Source organism: Ochotona curzoniae, unplaced genomic scaffold, assembly GCF_017591425.1.
Source record: "Ochotona curzoniae isolate NIBS_2020 unplaced genomic scaffold, NIBS_Ocur_1.0 contig_2294, whole genome shotgun sequence".
In the NCBI taxonomy this organism is placed as follows: domain Eukaryota; kingdom Metazoa; phylum Chordata; class Mammalia; order Lagomorpha; family Ochotonidae; genus Ochotona; species Ochotona curzoniae.
In genome coordinates, this window is record NW_024465405.1 from 479,060 (window position 1) to 492,162 (window position 13,103).

A 13,103-nucleotide genomic window follows, 5' to 3' on the forward strand; every position below is an offset into this window, starting at 1 on the left:
ACTTCAAGACTAAGGGGGCATGTACAGACATTTGGTCACTCCGTCTGCACTTCAAGGCTAAGCAGGTGACCCTAAAGATAAGTCTGCAAAATACTGTATTCCTATTCAAAGCAAGCCGTTGTTCATTCTTTAGTAGTAGCAATGGAGCGACAGCCAGGACTCCAAGGCCAAGGCACATGCGATTAGCTGCTAGTCAGTATTACATTCCTACCACATTTCTATTTCTACAATTTACCCATCATTTAGTGGGAAAAATATGTCACAAGGAAAAAAAGAGAAAAGTTTTAAATATTAAATCCCCCTACAACTATAAGCTCTACAGCTCTACAAACAATAATTAAAAGCATATTTCCTTTTCTTTTAAAGATTTATTTAATTTTTATTGAAAAGGCAGACATACATAGAGGAGGAGAGACAGAGAGGAAGATCTTCATCCGGTGATTCACTCCCCAAGTGACCACAATGGCCAGTGCTACACCAATCCGAAGCCAGGAGCCAGGAACTTCCTCCAGGTCTCCCCCTGCGGGTGCAAGGTCCCAAGGCTTTGGCTCGTCTTCCACTGCTTTCCCAGGCCATAAACAGGAAGCTGGATGGGAAGTAGAGCAGCCGAGATTAGAACCTGCACCCATATGGGATCCCGGCGTGTTCAAGGACAGGACTTTAGCCACTAGGCCATGGCACGGGACCCAAAAGCGTATTTCTTCAATGAAAACATCCCTAATTCCTCTAGCCAAAAATTATAAAAGCAGCTAAAACAGCTACATTTCCTGTGCTCAGAAGAGATTGCAAAGACAGGCTAGTCTTTAAGGTCACAGTAACTATCACCATAGCAGTTTCAGCTCTCGCTCCCATCACTTTCATTAATATTTAGGATATTTATCAAGCCCTTCCTGGAAGGTGTGCTACATGTCTGGGCCAGATTCTGAGGCGAAGGTTAGGCACACAATAAGGTGTCTAGAAATGTCATGGGCTTACTTGTGCTCCTGTGTGTAAATTGTTAAAGGCCACTCACCAAGCCATCGGCGACATTAACTGCCAAGCTCACATCGGTTGCAAAAACCATTCCACGCGGACAAACAACAATGCCTCAATAGATTACAAAATTCTTAGTGAGGTGGTTGAGTGTCCATGCAAAAGGGGGTGAGACTGCGTCAAGGTGTTCGGAGAGACATCCACTGGGCCTTGCCAAACAGCTGGAAGCTCCTCTGGGCCTTGCCAAATAAGGGGAGCTGTTCTCTTCACACCTTTGTGTCATCCACACCCACTGCATGGACACCAGTACACATGGGCACAGGAAGCCAAGCACCTGGACCACCTGCTCTCCCAGGCAAAATGGAACAGCCAGGACTTGAACCTGTGCCCATATGGGATTCCGTCATCGCAGGCAGTGACTTAATTCACCACACCACAACGCTGCCCCCATTGACAGAAATATTTTGACCGTGAAATTCTCTGTTGGTTCCTAGATCTGTGCTTAGAGAACAAGTTGGGTTGTGAGCCTGCCAACGCTTCCATCCTTGTTTGTCCTGCCAGATGAACTGAGTCCGATTGACTAGGATGATGTAAAATGAGTCAAAGCTCATCTCAAGGCTTTGTGTCGTGGTTTTGGTCTCCAAGCGTGTAAGAAAAGTCGGTCGCTTTCAAACATGGCTGTACTCTATGCTACCTTGATTGTTTTCACTTCTAAATTTAGAATGTAGCCTCTGTGTCTGGCAAACCAATATCCACGCAGATCAGTCCTAATACCTTCATTAACCACAGCCATGTTAGGCCCCGGTCTGAAGTTTGCAGATCTCAAAGGATGGCTCCACTCACTGGTTAATTTCATTGTACCTCCTCTCCACTGTAAATCCCTTGTTTCCTCAATATCAGATGATTCTGTAAAAGCGATTATCTCATTTCCTAGCCTCTCATTAGCTATGTCCTTCCTGTTCAAGCTCATAACACTCCCTGTATTTGAGATGGTTAATCTCTTACATTTCCCTTACAGATGGAATGTTTAAAACATAGACGTCTCACTGATGTCAGTGCCCAAAACTGAGCAGGCCTGGGGGAGAAGGGGTCTCTTCCCTGGCCATCTGCCAGATGGACTGCATCCGCTCCAAAAGGGACGATGAACTTCAGGCTGAGGTCCGGTCAGTGTGTTAGGCAGTGTGGGTCAGCTGTCCGATCAGTGCGTTAGGCGGTGAGGGTCAGCGGTCTGGTCAGTGTGTTAGGCGGTGCAGGTCAGCGGTCTGGTCAGTGTGTTAGGCAGTGCAGGTCAGCAGACCGGTCAGTGCATTAGGCGGTGAGGGTCAGCGGTCTGGTCAGTGCGTTAGGCGGTGAGGGTCAGTGGTCTAGTCAGTGCGTTAGGCGGTGCAGGTCAGCAGACCGGTCAGTGCGTTAGGCGGTGCGGGTCAGCGGTCTGGTCAGTGCGTTAGGTGGTGCGGGTCAGCGGTCTGGTCAGTGCGTTAGGCGGTGCGGGTCAGCGGTCTGGTCAGTGCGTTAGGCGGTGCGGGTCAGCGGTCCGGTCAGTGCGTTAGGCGGTGCGGGTCAGCGGTCCGGTCAGTGCGTTAGGCGGTGAGGGTCAGCGGTCCGGTCAGTGCGTTAGGCGGTGCGGGTCAGCGGTCTGGTCAGTGCGTTAGGCGGTGCGGGTCAGCGGTCTGGTCAGTGCGTTAGGCGGTGAGGGTCAGTGGTCTAGTCAGTGTGTTAGGCGGTGCAGGTCAGCAGACCGGTCAGTGCGTTAGGCGGTGAGGGTCAGCGGTCCGGTCAGTGCGTTAGGTGGTGTGGGTCAGCGGTCTGGTCAGTGTGTTAGGCGGTGCAGGTCAGCGGTCCGGTCAGTGCGTTAGGCGGTGCGGGTCAGCGGTCTGGTCAGTGCGTTAGGTGGTGCGGGTCAGCAGACCGGTCAGTGCGTTAGGCGGTGAGGGTCAGCAGACCGGTCAGTGTGTTAGGCGGTGCGGGTCAGCGGTCTGGTCAGTGTGTTAGGCAGTGAGGGTCAGCGGTCTGGTCAGTGCGTTAGGCGGTGAGGGTCAGCAGACCAGTCAGTGCGTTAGGCGGTGCGGGTCAGCGGTCTGGTCAGTGCGTTAGGTGGTGCGGGTCAGCGGTCTGGTCAGTGCGTTAGGCGGTGCGGGTCAGCGGTCTGGTCAGTGCGTTAGGCGGTGCGGGTCAGCGGTCTGGTCAGTGCGTTAGGCGGTGCGGGTCAGCGGTCTGGTCAGTGCGTTAGGCGGTGAGGGTCAGCGGTCTGGTCAGTGCGTTAGGTGGTGCGGGTCAGCAGACCGGTCAGTGCGTTAGGCGGTGAGGGTCAGCAGACCGGTCAGTGCGTTAGGCGGTGCGGGTCAGCGGTCTGGTCAGTGCGTTAGGTGGTGCGGGTCAGCGGTCTGGTCAGTGCGTTAGGCGGTGCAGGTTTGCAGTCCAGTCAGTGCACTTGGCAGTGCGGGTCAGTGGTCCGGTCAGTGCATTAGGTGGTGCTGGTCAGAATTTTAATCCTGGGGAGCTTACAACTGCAAGCAGTGTGAGCTCGAAAATCAGACACCGCTTGATTCAGATCCTGGCCCTATTTCTCCCAGAAGATTTCCTAGAAATCAGCCTCATACTGAGAAATAACCAAGGAGCAAGGACATCAGGACGGAATAGAAGAGCGTGGGGAAGGGCAGCACCTGGTCCTGGGGCTGACCCGGCAGGGCACATCCCACGGTGAAGGCAGGTGGGGTGAGCAGCAGGGAGGGCCCGCTCGGTTCTGAGCTTGGGCCTGACTCCTGGGATCCAGATGCTGCTGCCAGCCTGCGCCTTCTTGAGGCAGCCTCCATGACCTGTGTTAGCTTGCCTTCTGCCTTGGCCTCCCCTCCGTTGGACAAATTGAGTATGTGAGCTTCTCTTACTGTGGAATCCGCTTTTCCTTTAGGTAACCTCATCTGTACCATGCCTGTGCTCACCAGCTTTGTGCTTAAAAATTCCAAATTCTAGGGCCTGGTGCTCAATGGCTAAATCCTCACCTTGCAAGCACTGGGATCCCATATGGATGCTGGTTCATGTCCTGGCTGCTCCACTTCCCATCCAGCTCCCTGCTGGTGGCCTGGGAAAGCAGTCGAGGACGGCGCAAAGCCTTGGGCCCTGCACCTGTGTGGGAGACCTTGAGGAAGTTCCTGGATCCTGGCTTTGGATCACCTTAGTTCTGGCCATTGTGGCATTTGGGGAGCGAACCAGCAGATAAACAATCTCTCTCCCTGTCTCTCCTTCTCTCCATAAATCTCATCTGCCTTTCCCATAAAAAAAATTCATAAATCTTTAAAAAGGGAAAAACCCTCCAAATCTCTGCCTTTCGTCTGAGCCCCTGGCACGTGCGCAGCCACTCAGTGCGGCCAGTCTGTGCTGGTTGCCCTGAGGGACGCTTCCTGCCCGCCCCCACAGCCTCTGGCCTAAAGCAAGGCCAAGCCGAGCGATGGTGATCTCACATTCTCTCCAGCTCACCCCTTCTCCACCCATCACCCTCCTCCCCCACCTCAAAACACTTAACCCATCTCTGCCTTCAGACGGCCCGCTTAAAAGCCTCCAATGCGTCCTTGCTGAATAAAACCCAAATTCTCCAGTGTATATTCTTGACTGCCCAAGGCCTTCACTCTTCTCGCTTCACACGCGCAGCTGCCCTCACTGCCATAGACCCCCAGGGTCCCTGTTGTCTCCGCATGAAGTGCCCCCTCTGCCTCTTTCCCAGTCAGAAGCCAGGAAATCTGCAGGTGCTTCTTGACTAACGGTGAGGTTGCCTCCCAACAAATAGCGCAAGATGAAACTCTCCATCGGCTCTCCTTCACCCCAAAATATCACAGGTTAGCAGTCCAGCATCTTGGAGCCCAGGCAACAACAGCACTGTAGCCACCACTGCCCAGCCTCAAGCGAGAAAGAGGGCTCTCATTGCCCAGGTTTTAACTCAGTGCATGTCACTTTAAGCCCCTTGAAAACTCAGAAAAAAAAAAAACCCTAACACGACTGATTGATCATGTAAGTCAGGGACCCCTCGTAACAACTAAGCTCAGCTTTTCTTCCAAGAAGTCCTACCTGGTTATTTCCACCATGCTGGACCAAGTTCTTCTCTGCTTCCTCAGAACCCAATATCGCCCCCTACTGTCCTCTCCTGGGACTCTATCTCCTGGTGTACCTGCTCACCCTGGGCACTGTCCAGCTGTGTGCCTGAGTGGAGATGGGGCCAGCACTGCACACTAATGAGGTGGCCTGCAGGGCGTCCTTGGGCGCTGTGGCAGGTGACCAATCCATCCTTACGGACACCACCTTCTGGAGCCTACCTGTCGCATCTCTTTCTGCCATCACTAAATGCTCCCCCAGAGAACTCTGACAATATTTTTTTTTCTCATGAAGAAGCTGACTATGCTTTGCATTGTGGAATCTGGCGTGGGAAGTGAGCACCTTCTTGTATCTCGTAAATGAAAACAGAGAGACCTTCCGTCCGCTGTTCCACTCCTCAGATGGCCACAACGCCCAGGGTAGGCCAGATTGAAATCGGAAGCATCTTCCAGGCCGTTAACAGGGAGTGGATCGGAAGTGGAGCCGCGGGGACAGGAATGGGTGCCCATATGAGATGAATTTTACCCACTGGGTCACACACTGTCCCCAACACTTCTATTTTGAAGAAAATTCCTTAGCAAGTGCTTTTTGCTGGTTTTAGGTTCCTTCTCTATGCCTATTCTTTCCAGTTCAAGCTACAGGGGCCCTTGCAGGGCAAAGCACGCAATGGGACAGTCATGGACTTGGACCTCAGCCTCACATCCTGATTCTGCCCGTTGTGGTTTCTGGAATGCTGAGGGGATGAAAGAGTGACATGAAAAAGTGCTGTCCGCTGGTAGCCACAGGTGGTGTTCCTCCTGGGTCCCACTGCCCTAACAGGCAGATGCTGTTATGCAGAGGCCCTTGATGTGGAAGAAACTGGGGTGGAACAGAACAGGGCAGTCTAACCTCTCACAGGAGGCCACCCAGAGCCAGTGTCTTGCTGAGGATCCAGTTCGCCTGTGACTAGCCCAGCCCCTGACCCCAAAGTTCTCCAGCATTGCTATCTGACAGAGCCAGAAACAGACATGCTTGGATGCCCTTCTCAGCGATGACACGGTCCCCTGCCTGCTTCATCCCTGACAAGGGGGCCCTCAGGAGATGAGCGCCCCCCATCAGCTGTGGGCAGGGACCTGTGCACACACACGGGCGCACACACTCAGCGTTTTCCTAAGCCCTGGGTCACGGATCTGCAGTGTAGTTGCATCCGGGAACTAATCACCATGAAAGGCCTTGGGGATCAGTGAGCAGCCGGCCAGGGATCCGGCATTTGCCATGGCATCCTCCCAATGACCTGGTGCAAACCAGCAGCCTCTGAGTCCTGTGTGCCAGTCCTGTGTGCAGTAGCCCTGAGACATTCCCAGGGATGGCCCAGGAATGACCTGGGTGACACCAGGGCAGGAGCTGCAAGCCATGGCCCAGGCAAGTGCCAAGGGGATTCCCTCCCGCCTCACCGTCCCCCTGGTGACCTCGTCTGGGCCATGTGGACATTGCCAGACATTTAACTATCTTCTGATGATTTCCCCACCAAGCCATAAGTAAGCTCCTAACAGGAAGCACCCTGCAGTGTGTTCACACGACCTTCAGAGTAGCACCCACCACATGCCCAGGGCTGCAGCCCCACGGTGAGCTCTCTATGTTCTGAGGCGTGAAGAACAAACCAATGCGAGATTAAATCAAGCATGAGACAAGATAATGTGATCAAGTCAGCAAGAACAAGATGAGTGAGTCTGAGGCCAGCAAAGGGGTAGAGGGTTAAACCACTGCAGGTTAAACCAGCATCCCAAAAGAATACTGATTGGAGTCCCGGCTACTCCACTTGGGAGCTTGCCAATGCACCTGAGAAGACAGTGGGAGGATGGCTGAAGTCCTTGGGCCCCTGCTACTCACTGGCAGGCATGAATGAATGAAGCCCCTGACTTCTGGCTTCAGCCTGGCCTGGTCCTAACCATCATTGCCATTTGGAGGGTGAATCAGTAAATAAGACCTCTATGTTTCTGTCTTGCCTCACTGTGTAACTCTGCCTTTCCAATTAAAAAAACAAAGCAAAACAGAGAGAGGGGAGAGAGAAAGGCTTAGAAATGTAGAAATGTTAGGGATAGGGCCTGGTATGCTAGCCTAGTGGCTAAAAAGTCCTCATCTTGCACATGCTGGGATCCCATATGGGCGCCAGTTCTAATCCTGGCTGCCCTGCTTCCCATCCATCTCCCTGCTTGTGGCCTGGGAAAGCAGTCAAGGACAGGCCAAAGCCTTGGACCCTGTACCCATGTGGGAGACCCGGAAGAGGCTCCAGGCTTTGCACTGGTTGAGCTCTGGCCATTGTGGTCACTTGAGGAGTGAATCAGTGTACTGAAGATCTTCCTCTTTGTCTTTCCTCCTCTCTGTAAATCTGCCTTTTCAGTAAAAATAAATACATCTTTAAAAAAGTATTAAGGATACATAGATGTTATGGGTTTGGACTCCAAACCCTGCTCTTACCACAAAACCTGTTTCTTTGCTTTTGTTTATTGTTTCAAGATTTATTTATTTTATTTGAAAAGCAGTTACAGAGAAGAGAATGAGATCTTCCATCTGCTGGTTCGCTCCCCAAATGACTTCAACCACCAGAGCGGAGAGAGTCCGAAGCCAAGAGCCAAGAGCTTCTTCTGGCTCTCTCACCTGGGTAGAGGGTTCCTCCACATTAGCAGGGAGCGGGATTGAAAGTGGAGCAGCCGGGACTCGAACTGATAACCTTATAGGATGCTGGCACTGCAGATGGAGGATTAGGTATCTACACCACCACCCCAGCCTCATAAGATTGACATTTATGTGACAGGTAGAGCAACAGAGAGGTGGGAGAAGGGAGGAGACAAAAGATCTATGCACTGGTTCACTCCTTCCCAGAAGGCCATAACATCCATACTTGGACTGGGCTCAATCAGGAGCGAGGAATTTCATCTTTGTCTCCCACGTGGGTAGCAAGGGCCCAAACACTTGGACCACCATCCTCTACCTTCCCAGCCCACCATCAGGAAGCTGGACTGGAAGCAGACTAACCAGGACTACACCCTCCCCCAGGTTTGGAGATGTTTCTGGATCTTCTTCCTGGAGCCGGTGCACAGTGGAGCCAAGAGGTCACATGAACCAGCAGGGGCAGCCACAAGCACCCTTGGGAAATACCCCAGTCTATGGCTCGGTAGCTTGCAGAAAGGTCTGAATGCATCAAAATTACCAAGGCAAATGGTGCCGTGCAGTCAGCTCTGGGCATGGTGGCCTGGGCATGGCCCTTCGGCCCCTCCTCTCCTCAGTGTTCCAAGACAAATGGTGCCCAGTCACCCAGTGACACCTGGGCCTGCAGCAAGAAGGAAGTCTGCAGAGTCATGTTCTGGGCTCAGACCAGACGCAGGGCCAAGTCCCCAGGAGCAGGCAAAGCACAGGCTGGAGCCGGTGGCAGAGACCCAGGCCAAAAAGAATTTCATTTTTCTTCAAATAATTTGATCAACATATATTTGCAATTGAAATCATCTTCTTGGGAAAAACAAGCTGTCAGACTTCCTGACAAGGACTTTGTGGCTTGGGGATGTTTGTGTTTTTAACAGGGACAAGCAGCAGCTGAATGGAAGACGCCACAGTGTCTCTAGCACTTAGGGACTGTGACTGTGATGCAACAGGTCAAACAACAACACCTTCCAGCTGCAACGCTGGCATCCCGTATGCAAGTACCAGTTTGACAGGAGAGACAGATCTTCCATCCGCTGGCTCACCCACATGCTTGCAGCAGGTAGATCTGGGCCAGGGAGAAGCCAGGAGTCAGGAACTTAGCCTGTGACCCAATGTGAGTGACAGTGTCCAGATGCTTGTCCCATCCCCCACCACCTGCTGCATGCTGGCATCAATAGTGGACCAGGAATATGAACCCAGGTCCCTGGGCTGCAGGACATGGATGCAGACGGACACACTGGTGCCAGATGCCTGTGCCCTAATGGTCATTTCTCAGTCTCGTGGGCAAATAGGTTTCACGAGCTGGGAAAGGCATTTGGGGATAGGAAAGGGCATGTTCTTGAGGGGAGAGTGGGGAAGGGATATTTTCCATGGGACCTGTTCTTCCCGAGCAGACCCGGCCCCCTGGCCCCTCTCCCAGCCTGAGCCTTACAAGGGCACAGGAGTCCCTGCAGGCGGAGAAGATAAATGGGCTACCCTGGCCAGCAGCTCACACAGCCTCCTGGAGTGGAGGGCTGCAGAGAACAGGGCCATGTCGTCTCTCCAGATCCCTTCTGGAGCTAAGTCGCCATTGCACCCCACCTCACCCTGGCCTTGGAGTCCCCAGCCGGAAGCCAGCTGAAGTGTGGTCCAGGACAAACCAGACTTTGAGGCCATGACACCTGTGACTTCCATCCAGCCTGACGCATGAACATTTCTATGGGGTAGATGGTTCTAGAAAAAGTGAGTCAGTGAGTCAGGACACACCCTGGGGAGGGAAACCCCTCCCTTGTCTTGGCTGCTTCTCCAGTCCGTGTTTTGGGTGAAGAAAGGCTGGCCTGGGTCGGCGGGAGGCCTGACTGAAGGGCTCTGCGACACAGTCCAAAGCTTGGAGGTAGAGAGAGAGGGTGAGGCCGTCCTGGTGTGCCTCGGGGTCCGCGGCCCCAAAGGCGGCAGTGGTCCAGGGCCTTGCAGGTCCCCAGAGGACAGGGCCCCTCAATCCTTTGGCATATCTCGACTAGCTCCAGGGGGCAGGCTGGGCAGAGCTGGCTCCACCCCTCCTGCCCCAGTTGTTCTTGGAACCAACTATGTTTATTTCAATGTTATACCAGGGAGGAACCATTGTAGGTAGGCCAAGGGCAGAGAGGGGCACAGGGCAAGGTGGGAATTCATCCAGGTCATCCTGTGCCACCCCACCCTTTTGCTGGGAGTGGACTCCAGGGTCCAGATCACGTCAGGACAGGCCAAGCTGGGTCTCCACAGGCACCTGAGCCATGCTCACCCTGCCTCCTGCTGCCCCACTCACTGCCTGAGTCTCTATCCCGAGTCTGGCCCTTTGGCCACCAGAGAATCAGGGCCGTGAAGATCATTGTTGGGCTACCCCCTGGCACCACCTGCTTTGACTTCTGGGACCTCAGCCTTCAACTTAGTGAAGACCAACAGGACAGGTGGGCCCTGGCTGCCAGATCTGTCAGCTCAGCGCCATGCTGTGGTACCTGCTCTGGGGACAGACAGCACAGTGGCCAGGCTGCGAGGCCTGGAGAGCCACTCTATCCCGGAGTGCCTGGAGCAAGGACAAGACCTAAGCACAGCTCAGCCCTGTCCTCCCTCCAGGGACAGCATGGGGCCTACGCTCGTGTTGCTGCTGCTGCCTGGGAAAACTGTGACTTGCCACTGCCTCCTCTCCTTCCCAGCCCCCAGCCCACCATAAAAGGCTTCATTTGCCATTGGGCCCAGTAGGAAGCAGTGGGCATCCCACAATGGCCCTCAGCCAGTTCAAGGGCCACTCCCTCTAGATGGGCCTTTAACTACACCCCCAGTCAGGGATTCATCTTTTATTTATTTGAAAGGCAGAGTTACAGAGAAAGAAATCTATCTGCTGGTTTACTCCCAGGCTGGGGCTGGACCAGGCTGATGCCAGGAGCCTGGGGACTCCATCCGGGTCTCTCACATGGGAGACAGGGAGGGGCCCAAGCATTTGGACCATCTGGCGTTGGCCTGCCAGCTTATACTGCCAGGTGGTTAGATCAGAAGCAGAGGGGAACAGCCAGGAGGGGAACTGGCACTGGCACACAGGGTGTGGGCATCACGGGAGGAGGTTAAGCCACTGCCGCACAGCACCAGACCCAATCAATTGATCTGGTTGCTCAAGCACCTGACCACTGCCCACATCCTCGATGTCCCTTTGTAGATGGGCTTAGAAATGAGTGTGACTGGCACTGTGGTCTGACAGGCCAAGGAGCTGCCTGTTTCTGTGCCAGGATCCCATATGGATGCCAGTTTGAGTCTCGGCTGCTCCTCTTCCGAGCCACCTTAGACACAATCTGCTGTACAAGAACATTGGAAATCCACGCAGTGTTGCACGATATACATTTTCTATGAACATTTTGCACACCTTCCTTTCTGCATTAATTTTTTTTAAGTACACCAAAATAAACTTGTGTCTTATATCCATGACTGCTGTGAAATATCCTTACATGTCTGCAGTAGTCATGCTTCTTCGGGTTGTAAATGACAGAAGCAAACTCAGCTTGATCCAGTTGAAGTAAAATAGATGGCTGACTGGAGGAGGCTGGGGGAAGCAGCGGCTCTCAGGATGGGCAGAGTTGCCATAAGCGTGAGTGTGGTTCCGGGGGGCTCAGAGCCCAGAGTCAGAGCACCCCAGCACATTTCCTTTCGTATCGTTTGCTCAGGATAGTCTGCATGGTGACAGCATGGCTGCAGGCCACTCCAGGGTCTCCTCTCTATGACAAACATGCGGAAAAGTCCCAGGGGTTATGACTGGATAACACAGCCATCCTGGACCAACCACCGTGGCCAGAAGATGGAGTCAGATGCATGCCCACCCCTGAATGGCAGGTGTTAGCATCACAAGAGAGGGGCTGATGCTGAGCTGCCAGCCACAGATCTACCACAGGGACCCGCAACCCCAGCAGCAAGCAAAGCCAACCAAGAGGGGTTTTCCTTGCTGATCAGGAACACCATGGCTGGGTTTACTCCTGGGATTTCCAGCTGTGGGGACTTCGAGAACTTTCTTAACCTCTCTGTGCCTCGTGTTTGTTTGTTTGATTGTTTTTTAAAGGTTTTATTTTATTGCCTTTGATTTGAAAAGCAAAGTGGGGTGGGCCAGGCATGCTTCATCAGTCATGCCCGCTGACAAGCTCTGGGGAATGGGGAATGACAACTTACTGCCTAGAGACACCCATGGATAAGGCCACTGCACCCATAGGTGAGGAATGACTCCTGAGGGACCCTCAACGACAGGGCCACTGTACTTGCAGGTAAGCAAGGGGACTGAGACCTGGTGGTTTGCAGGGGAGACTGGAAGGTCTGTATGGGTCAGACTGACTCACCAGCCCACATGGGAGTCCTGAGGTGGGCTTGTTAGCGCAGAGCATCGCTGACCACCACACGCTGGGGGCCTGTCTAGCACAGGGAGATCCCAGTACCTGACTGAATGTTGGAACAGGGGACAGGTCACATTAGGCAAGACCATGACACTAACCAACACATGAGAGAACCAGGTCAGGGGGTACTTTCCATGGGGGATAAGTGGGCCCCAACCTTGTGGAAATACAAGTCCCGGTGGTTAGCTCAAGAGTTGGAGTGGTGATGGGCTGAACTAGGTGTGAACATGGAACTCACCAATACTCACGGGTACTGGGGCTGAGAATAGGCTGGGTGGGTCCAAGCTGCCGCACCTCCATGTGCATCCTAAAACAGGGTGTGGGGCGGGCCGACCCACAACATCCTCCAGCTCATATAAATGCCAAGATGGAGGGGCAGGCTATGCTGGGCAAGGGTCTAGAACCTGCTAGAGCATGTGAGATCTGGGTCTGGGAGTGGGCTGAGTGGGAGAACAGGGGAAACTCCCCTACCGGGCCATAGCGTTCACTGATAAGCACGTGGTCCAGACCCAGCGATGGGGCAAGCTGGGCAAGGTAGTCCCCATCCTTTGGCAAGTGTGTGGGTTGGTTTTGGAAGTGGGCGGACTGGGCAGGGCCGAGCAAGCCTTAGCTCACTGGCAAGTACAGAAACCAGGCTGGAACACAGGTCATTCCGGGTAAGGGTATCACACATACTGGCTTACATGAGCTAGGGATGGTCGCAGGGTCCAGCGGAGAACACCAGCGTGTCAAGCCCCCACTTCCGCCTCTGACTTTCCTCCCAGGCTGCTCTGCGCCTGCCACGCGCAGCACGATTGGCTGCGCCGCCGCACGTGACGCCGGCTGGCGGCGGCGGTTGCCCGGGTGACGGCGGGAGAGGTGGCAGCTGGCGGGCTAAGCGTGGTGGCGGCGGGGCCAGCGGCAGGTAAGCACGTCCCCCGCCCTCGCCTCGGGCCTCTGATGAGTCGCCTCTGTCCACGCGACTCCGCTGGCCCCTCGGTGGGC

At 53.9% G+C, this 13,103-nt stretch overlaps 1 protein-coding gene across 1 annotated transcript in view; it reads left to right on the top strand.

The window, feature by feature from the left end:
* The first annotated feature begins 12,966 nt into the window (after positions 1-12,966).
* ARMC9 (armadillo repeat containing 9) overlaps positions 12,967-13,103 on the top strand; it is a 106,247-nt gene continuing 106,110 nt past the window's right edge. Inside the window, exon 1 of the mRNA XM_040972285.1 lies at positions 12,967-13,023. The gene's annotated coding sequence lies outside the window, so the exon portion shown is untranslated. The remainder of the gene's footprint in view (positions 13,024-13,103) is intronic.